This window comes from Mugil cephalus, chromosome 1 (genome assembly GCF_022458985.1).
Source record: "Mugil cephalus isolate CIBA_MC_2020 chromosome 1, CIBA_Mcephalus_1.1, whole genome shotgun sequence".
NCBI lineage: Eukaryota > Metazoa > Chordata > Actinopteri > Mugiliformes > Mugilidae > Mugil > Mugil cephalus.
Window position 1 is genome coordinate 27,360,533 of NC_061770.1, and position 8,597 is coordinate 27,369,129.

The 8,597-nt window shown below is 46.1% G+C and overlaps 2 long non-coding RNA genes across 2 annotated transcripts; one reads left to right on the forward strand and one right to left on the reverse strand.

Annotated features, from left to right (window-relative positions):
* Nucleotides 1–383: 383 nt before the first annotated feature.
* On the forward strand, nucleotides 384–6,414 carry LOC125010488. The gene is made up of 3 exons (XR_007113084.1): nucleotides 384–881; nucleotides 1,048–1,096; nucleotides 6,318–6,414. It is a non-coding gene; the product is annotated as an uncharacterized LOC125010488 (long non-coding RNA).
* On the reverse strand, nucleotides 6,367–7,466 carry LOC125010375. Its single transcript, XR_007113057.1, has 3 exons — nucleotides 7,074–7,466; nucleotides 6,485–6,564; nucleotides 6,367–6,399 (listed from the first exon to the last, which is right to left on the reverse strand). It is a non-coding gene; the product is annotated as an uncharacterized LOC125010375 (long non-coding RNA).
* Nucleotides 7,467–8,597: the final 1,131 nt, after the last annotated feature.

The following is an 8,597-nucleotide window of genomic DNA, read 5'->3' on the forward strand; positions in this document are numbered from 1 at the left end:
GAGTTTCAGGTGGTGGTGGTCACGCAGTTGGGTCAACTTTCATCCCAAGTGCAGGATCTGCTTGGACACCTACAACAGACCCACAACCCGCCAATTGTGCCGGAGCACCAGGATCTTGTAAGGCTTTTCTCATAGACTGTGCCATTCATTTTGAACATTCCCCTCTTGCATTTACCACAGATCGGTCTAAGATCGCCTTCATGATGTCTCACCTGACCGGAAGAGCGAGAGCGTGGGCCACAGCGGAATGGGACCGAGACTCTTCACTGTGCCACTCGCTTCGACAGTTTCAGACCGCTCTTCAGAAGACTTTTGATCCGGTGTCAACGGACAGAGAGAAAGCTAGGGAATTGAGCGGGTTGAAGCAGGGAAATGACTCGGTATGCGACTACGCCATCCGCTTCCGCACCCTGGCAACGGAGAGCGGATGGAACTCCACAGCCCTCTATGATGCTTTCTTGGATGGACTGTCTGTTCCCATACGGAAGCTACTGGTGCCCTTGGACCTGCCTGCGGACCTGGATTCCCTCATCGCCCTAGTCATCCGGACAGATAACCGGATCCAAGAACTCCAGCGGCATCAGAAGGGCCAACCATCGTTGGAGAGGTACCGACAACCGCTGGTTCGGGGTGGGCATGAAGCCCGGGGCCCGACTCCCGAACGTCCTTCTCCCTTACCCAGGGCAGGAGAGGCTGAACCCATGCAGTTGGGTCGGACCCAGCTCACCCAGGCGGAACGATAACGTCGTCTCAAGGAGGGGCGTTGCTTCTACTGCGGAGAATCTGGACATCGTGTGGTCGCCTGCCCAGTCAAGGCAGCTCGGGGAGTGAGCAAGTTCTCAACCTCAGGTTCTCCTTCACGCAGTTTGACCGCCATAAAGGTAAAACACAACACCACAGTCATGGAGATGAATGTTTTAATTGACTCTGGGGCTGATGAGAGTTTAATGGACTGGGGATTAGCCAAGAAACTGATTGTTAATCTTGTTTCTCCTGTTCTTCTTCTCTCTCTATCTTCTCTGGTTCTACCCGGCTGGTCTTCAGCAGATGGTTCCTCCATATGAGCTGGTTCTGCTCCAGGTTTCTTCCTGTTAAAGTGAGTTTTTCCCTCAGGCTGCTCTGGAGGTTTCAGGCTGGCTTTTGTGAAGCGTCTTGAGACGATTTGTATTATTGGCGCTATATAAATAAAACTGAATTGAATAAGTAAGAGGGCACAAGGCCGTTAAGAGATTTTAAAACTTACCATAGCCATTACCATTATCGTTTGAAGTCGAGAGCACTAATGTTTGTGTTTCTCATCTTGATGACTGCTGGCAGGTTTTTAAAGTTGAAGTAAACAACATTTATTGTGTTTATGCTGATTAGACAGAAGCAAATTAAAAACTGATCCTCCAAAAAAAGGCACTGTGAAGCACAGGTGGATTTAGAAACGTTTCCCCTGACATGAATCTAATACACTAATAGATACGCCATGGTTTAATCCTCCAGAGATTGAGGAGACGAGACTTTGATTTTTAAAAATATACTTTATTTACATTCTTAGCATATTTACAGTAGTGTTACAAACTATATTTACAAAGTGTTACTTTGTATGTTTTGGCATATTAAAATAAATTATCCAGTGAAAACTTGTGCAAAATTCAATTCAATTTTTATAGCACCAGCGCTGCTTAAAAGTATCCAAATCTCCAATGTGTTTATAAAATCTATATTCGAGCCACAGTCTGGCCCTAATGTTGCAGAGCCAGACTGACCTGGCTTCCTGTCCCTCTCTGTTCTCTATACGTTTCTTTTTTTGCTAACGTAAATTGCCATTTTTGCTTCTCCTGACAGAAAGTTTAGCAGCAGCCACTTTTCTCTGTTTGTCTTTTTATAGCCAGCACCCATAATAAAAACCCTCTCGGAGAAAACTACACAAACGACTAAAAACCAATGTTAAAAGAGTGAAGAACTCTGTGAGTCTCTTACACTCAATAAAAACATGGTAGATAGTCTCGTGTACGTGGCAAAAAGGACACTTGTAACTAACAGCAGAATTAAGAACAGAAATAAAAGCGTTGGAGGCAATGGCACCATGTAAAATCCTCCACTGGAGGTCGGCAGTCCGTTTTTTAAGGGGAGGTTTGTATAAAACATTCCACTGTGGGCCGGGTCCAGTTTCCCCAGCTAGTCTTTTACTCCACACTGTGGCCGGTCTGTTGCTCAGTCCATTCCTGTTGATACACTTGACACAATTGGTAGAAAGTTTTTGAGTCAGCTCGGTGTAACGTCAGTTTATTTTCATTGATGGCAGTAAGCAAGGGGCCGGTCGAGTCTCCTAGTCCTGGGGTCAGGTAGATTTCTGGAAAAGGGTCTGTGGAGTCCGGGACAGCCTTTCCTTGGTTATGGTCCATCAGGAGGCTCCTTTCCCTTCCAGACAGCCTTTGCCTCCATAGCTCCAAAAACGTTGTAGCAACCCGGACTGAGCGTAATCCCAGCAGAGACCCCAGGGCCACAGCATTGCTCAGCGCCGGCCCCACCGCATCCACCAGCTGCTGCAGGCACAGGGTCCTGGTCCTGCACAGCACCACCATCAGGCGGGGTGTGACGCTGCTGCTGACGTCCAGCCTGGCTCTGTGTATCAGTGGCTCCTTCAACAACCAGTGCAGAGAGTTAGACTTTTGACACCTTTTTTGATTAAAAAGGACCCAGGATTTAAAAACACCCTGATAAAACGGAGGCAACCCACTTAACTTTAAAAATTTTAAATCAGTTAAAAAAAGAGCAGCATCCAGTCCCAAGTTATTTGCACGTCTGAGAATGCAGCTGGCCACATCCCTCCAAACTAGATCTGCCGGGCCTGTTAAATACCTTTGTATAAACTGCAATCTAAATGTAGCAGTTCGGCTGGCCAGGTGGATGAGGCCCTGTCCCCCCTCCTCTCTGGTTAAAAACAACACCCCCTGTGGCACCCAATGGAGACTGTCCCCAAAAAAATCTACAATTTTTCATTGTAGTTTTTGTAGTAAGTCTGATGGGGGATCTATACATGTTAATCGGAGTTGAGATGCCACAAGGTTGTTTAAAACCAGGACCCTACCTCTAAAAGACATTTGAGGGAGCAGCCATTTCCATTTTTCAAGTTTTCCCTCAATCTTTTCTGTAACGTTCTCCCAGTTCTTCTGGACCACGTTTTCATTCCCCAGAAAAACTCCCAGGTATTTAAAACCATCTCTTTTCCAAACTAGTTTCTGGGGAAGAACCGGGAGACCACCATGCCACTTGCCGACAGCAAGGGCTTCACTTTTCATCCAGTTTACCCTCGCTGCCGACACAATATTAAACTTATTAACAATGTTTGTTAGCCTGTCTGCATCCCTCTGGCTTCTGATTAAAAACCACCACATCATCTGCATAAGCTGATAAAACAATGTTTCCCTTAAAACCAGGTAAAACCAGTCCTTGCATGCAGGAGCGTATTTTGCTCAGGAGGGGTTCTAGGGAGAGTGCATAGAGCATCCCCGACAGAGCGCACCCTTGTCGGACCCCTCTATACACACAGATCACCATTTAACTTCAGCACACTCTCAACCTCACTGTACAACACCTTGATCTTAGCTATGAACCCTGCGCTGAACCCGAACTTCTCCAACACCCTCCAGAGGAAGCCATGTTCAATGCGGTCAAAAGCCTTTTCCTGATCTAGGGAAATCAGACCAGTGTCTATAGCCAATGAGCTGGAGAGCTCTAAAACATCTCAAATTAGGTAGACATTGTCTACCATGGACCTGCCGGGTACACAATAGGTCTGATCCCGATGGATTACCTGCTCCATAGCCCCTCTCAACCTGTTGGCCAAGGCCTTGGACAGAATCTTGTAATCCACACATAGCAGAGACACAGGGCACCAGTTTTTAATGTCCTGTAGGTTTCCTTTCTTGGGCAGGAGCGTGAGGACAGCCCTGCGGCAGGACACTGGCATGGAACCAGAGGCCAGAATCTCATTAAACACCTCTAACATGTCCGTTTTGAGGATGTCCCAGAAGGCTTTAAAAAACTCCACAGTTAGGCCGTCTATGCCGGGAGCTCTCCGTCCCTGCATGCTTTGCAGGGCAGCTTGAAGCTCCTGCATCTGCAGCGGCTCTTTAAGGTGGGAGTTGGTGTCTGTGGAGACCTGAGGCAGTCCATTGCAGAACTCCTCAGACAGTGCAGCTTCCTCCTCATACTCGGAAGTATAGAGAGAGGAGTAAAACTCTACCGCTCGCCTTCTTATCTGGCTTGGTTCAGTGAGCTCCTGCCCTGTGTCTGCAGCAACGATGTGGATGACCTTCCTCTGTCCGTTTTTCTTTTCTAGACTGAAGAAGTAGCTAGAGGGAGCATCCATTTCAGTGATGTTCTGGAATCGGGACCTGACCAGTGCACCTTGTACTTTACTGTCCAGCAGGTCGGCTAAAGCCATTTTTTTCTCTTTGAGGATTTTAATATATCCTCATTCTCCTGTGGACTCACTCATTGTCTGTAGTTCCACGATATCACTCTCCAGGTCTTTCACAGATCTGGTGATGTCTCGGGTAACGTTGAGGGTGTGCTGCTGCTGACAGAAGTTTAATCTCAGTCTTGCCATGGTCCCACCACTGCCTAAGACTACTAAAATCAGCTTTCCTCTGTCTAAAAACATGCCAAAAATAAATAAAAACCTCCCTGAACTTTTTATCAAGTGTTAAAACTGAATTAAAATGCCAATATGCACTTTTCGGTAAAATGTTCCTAATAAAAACAAGACAAAAAATCAGGGAATGATCTGAGAATCCCGTGGGTACAATTCTACACAACTTAAAAGTATTAAAATGATGTTTAAAACAATAAATACGGTGAAGTCTGGCTGAGGAGATGCTACTCTCTCTGAGGTGGGACCATGTGTACTGTCTGCTGTCTGCGTGCATCCTCCTCCACACGTCCACCAGGCCATGAGAGTGGACCAGCTGCCTCAAAGCATGCTGGGATGCGGGATGAGGCTCTGCATGGTTACGATCTAAAAACACATTTTCAGTACAGTTAAAATCCCCACCCACGAATAAGAAATCCTCCGAGGAAACGCTATTAAAAACATAATTTATTTTTTGTAAAAACAGCTTCCTCTCTGCACCGTTGGTTGGAGCGTATAGGTTGATAAAAACAGCAGTAAAATGTTCAAACCGAGCTTTAGTTAAACGTAACCTCCCCTCAATTAGGTGCACGACCTCCAGTGAGATTGGAGAGAAACTCCTGGAGAAGAGGAAGCCCACTCCTCCACTCAGAGTGCTGCTTTGACTTAAAATGGCTTCCCCTTCCCACTCTCTCCTCCAGTCTGCTTCATTACCAGAGTCACTATGCGTTTCCTGTAGAAACATGACATCAATGCGTTTCATTCTGGTAGTTTCATAAATGAGTGCTCTTTTTTTCACCTCTCTTGCTCCATTAACATTTAAACTGCCCATTCTAAAACTATCCATGTTAAAAGAAAGAAGGAGAGCAACTTTTAAAATCAATAAATTAGTTAAAATACACATTGGAGTTTTTTAAGTCATCACTGTTCATTTGTTTTTTCACTTTCAGTACAAGTTTCTTTAGTCTAAAAAACTCCTGGTCAGTGATGCCAGACTCTCCTCTTTGGCTCATGTGGAGTCTGGCAGACGTATAGAACAATGATAAATCAGGGAAAAACTCTTCTACTTTGAAACCGTGTTGGTTTTTTGTCTGTTGGAGAAAACATTTAATCTTTTCTGCAGTGTACAGTTCTCTCTGCTGACTGCTACTCAGGTTGAAACCTATCACATCACTGTTATCTGACACACACTCCTCCTCACTCCCACTTTCATCCGTCTGCACCTGCCTCCTCCCATTGTCCACCCCCACTTTACTTGTTTTTGCCTCATTGACGGTGTTCTTTGTTTTCCTCCTACGCTTATGAGCAGGTTTTGGCTTTGCTGATGTCCCTTCTTCTTCCATCTCAGCCTCCTCCACCTGCTCATGCTTTCTGTCACTTTTCTCACCCGCCCTGTTCACCTCCTCATCTGCCTTTCCTGCCTGCAATAGAGCAGGAGGAGGAGGAAGAGGAGTGTGTGTGTGTAGAGACACACGTCCTCAGGAATGTGTCTCCGTCTCTGAGACGTGACGACTGATCAGACCGTCAGAGCTGCAGGCGTCTCTGATCCACATCAGGACCAGTTCATCCAGATGTTCAGCTCATAACTGATAATTGTGTGTGTGTGTGTGAACCATGTCTGTTCTGTCTGTTTTATGTGTTTATCTTAATTAAGTCAACTCCGTTGCCATGTAAACGGTTACCTTGGTTACAGGCCTTGCCGGTGTATCCGGGGCGACACTCGCATCTGTCTGCTCCGAGACAGTGTCCATGTCTACAGCCCTGGGGACAGACAGCTGAGGGACAGAGGGACAGACATGTTTAAATCTGCTGAAGGTGAAAAGAAAAAACCCAGTCAACCGTCTCAGGATGTGTCCTCACGTCCACACCGTCCCTCGTCCATCCGCCTCCAGCCCCAGCAGCACTTCACGCTGTTGCCATAGCGACAGAGGCCGTCTCAGCTGCAACACAAACACCAGCATCAGGGACCAGTCAGAGTCTGGATTCATGTCCCGTCCCGTCCCCCCCGTCCCCCCACCCCGGTGTCTCCTAGCTGTCTCTGCTGCCTGTCCAGACATGACTGATGTCTCCACTCCCTCCACATACTTTCCCTCCTGAACACCTCCTCTGGTTCCTCTCAACTCTAATTCATTCACAATGAGACACCTTCCTCTAATTCATTCATTCATTCATTCATTCATTCATAAATTAATTAATTCATCAGTTAATTAATTACAGACTGAACTCCAAGTTAAAGTTTGTTGTGTTGAGTAATTCTCCCTCTCTGGTCCAATCAGAATGAGACACCGTCCCTCCTCTAATTAATCCATTCATTTATTCACTCATTCATCAGTTAATTAATTAGTTTATTAATTAATCAGTTAATTAATGTCAGAGTGAACTTTAACTTTGTTCTTTTTAATAATTCCCCTCCTCTGCCTCTGGTTCACATTAAAGCTCATTTCCTGACCTGTCGTGGTCCAAGCGCTGGCTCCAGGTCCACATGCACAACCAGGACAGGAGGACCAGGGTCCGCATACTGGTCCGGTTAGTTCCGTTAAACCCGGTCCGGTGCCCCCGTTACATCCGCTCACAGACCCCCCTGCTGAGACTCATCCGGTTCTCGGACCTGAACCGAGCATCGCGTGGAGGAGCTCTTTGTCCTGGTGCAGTCGGTGCTCGGTGGGAGGGAGTCAGCTCCTCAGCTCCTACCTGAGAACTCTGTCCTCAGTTCAGCGACACATCCTCAGACATGAACAAGTTCAACAACAACAACTCCAGTCTACGACCGTCCTTCTTAAAGGGACAGAGCTGCTCCTCTGAAGGTGCAGTTCTTAATAAAAAATAAAAGCAAAGATGGACAGAGCTTCTGTCACCGTAGCAACAATGTTCCTGAGTTAAATCCAGATGAATGAATCTCTCATATCTGGTTCCTCGTCTCATATCTGGTTCCTGACTCACAAACCTAGAAAGTGAGGACACCTCTGTGTTAAACATCTGAAATGAGCTGCAGATGAAAAGTTTGAATATTATAAATAAATAATAGGTGATAATCTGTCACACTGATGGAAAAACATCAAGTCTAATTTATTCTAGTGGAGATAAAGAGCAGGTGCAGTAACTACAGCCGCCACCAGAGGGCAGAGAACATCACTCAGCTCCATCTGTTAATCTCTCTCCTCCTCTCCTCCCTCACACTTTCTGGATCTTTCTCTAGTTTCCAATGTTCTCCTTTTAATGTCCAGCTCCACCAGCTCCAGATTTCCTTTTTCTCTCTGAATGTTGACTTCTTCCAGCTCTGTCTGTTACTGCAGGTGTTCTTCATACGTACAGAATTCGTACAGTCTGTGAATTCTTTTGAAGAAATGTGAATTAGCAGATGTACAGTAAAATGTACAGAACTAACTGATCATCTTCTAGTGGCTCCTGAAGTAAAACCGTGTCCCCAGACGCTGCAAGAACATTCTAAGTCAGATAGTATAACATTACCAAGTGTGTTTAATCTCTAGTAGAACTGAACCCCTTAAGAAGCTGCTGCTTCCTGTTGCTCAGACTGAGTCCATCACTGGCCCCTTTATTAAGATCCACTACCAGCCCCTCTGCTGGGGTCAGCTCCTGGTTGGGGGGTCAGCTCCTGGCTGGGGGGTCAGCTCCTGGTTGGGTGGGTTAGCTCCTGGTTGGGTCTGTCAGTTCCTGGTTGGGGGGTCAGCTCCTGGTTGGGTGGACCATCCCTGGTGTCAGTTTTATGTCCTTTTTTCTTGATCACTAAAATCCTACAGAAACACATTGTCAGCAGAATCTTCTTGTATTTGGTTTTCACCTGCTGCCCAGTCCTCAGTTTGTTGTTTATGGAGGATGATGGATGAAACAGAACACAATGTGGGGAAACTGATTCAATAGAAGAGTAGATAATTTCTCTGATCTTAATTGTACCCTATATAACATGAGTCACATGTTGTGTGGGTTATGTATTATGCTTGTTCAGTCAGGAGCT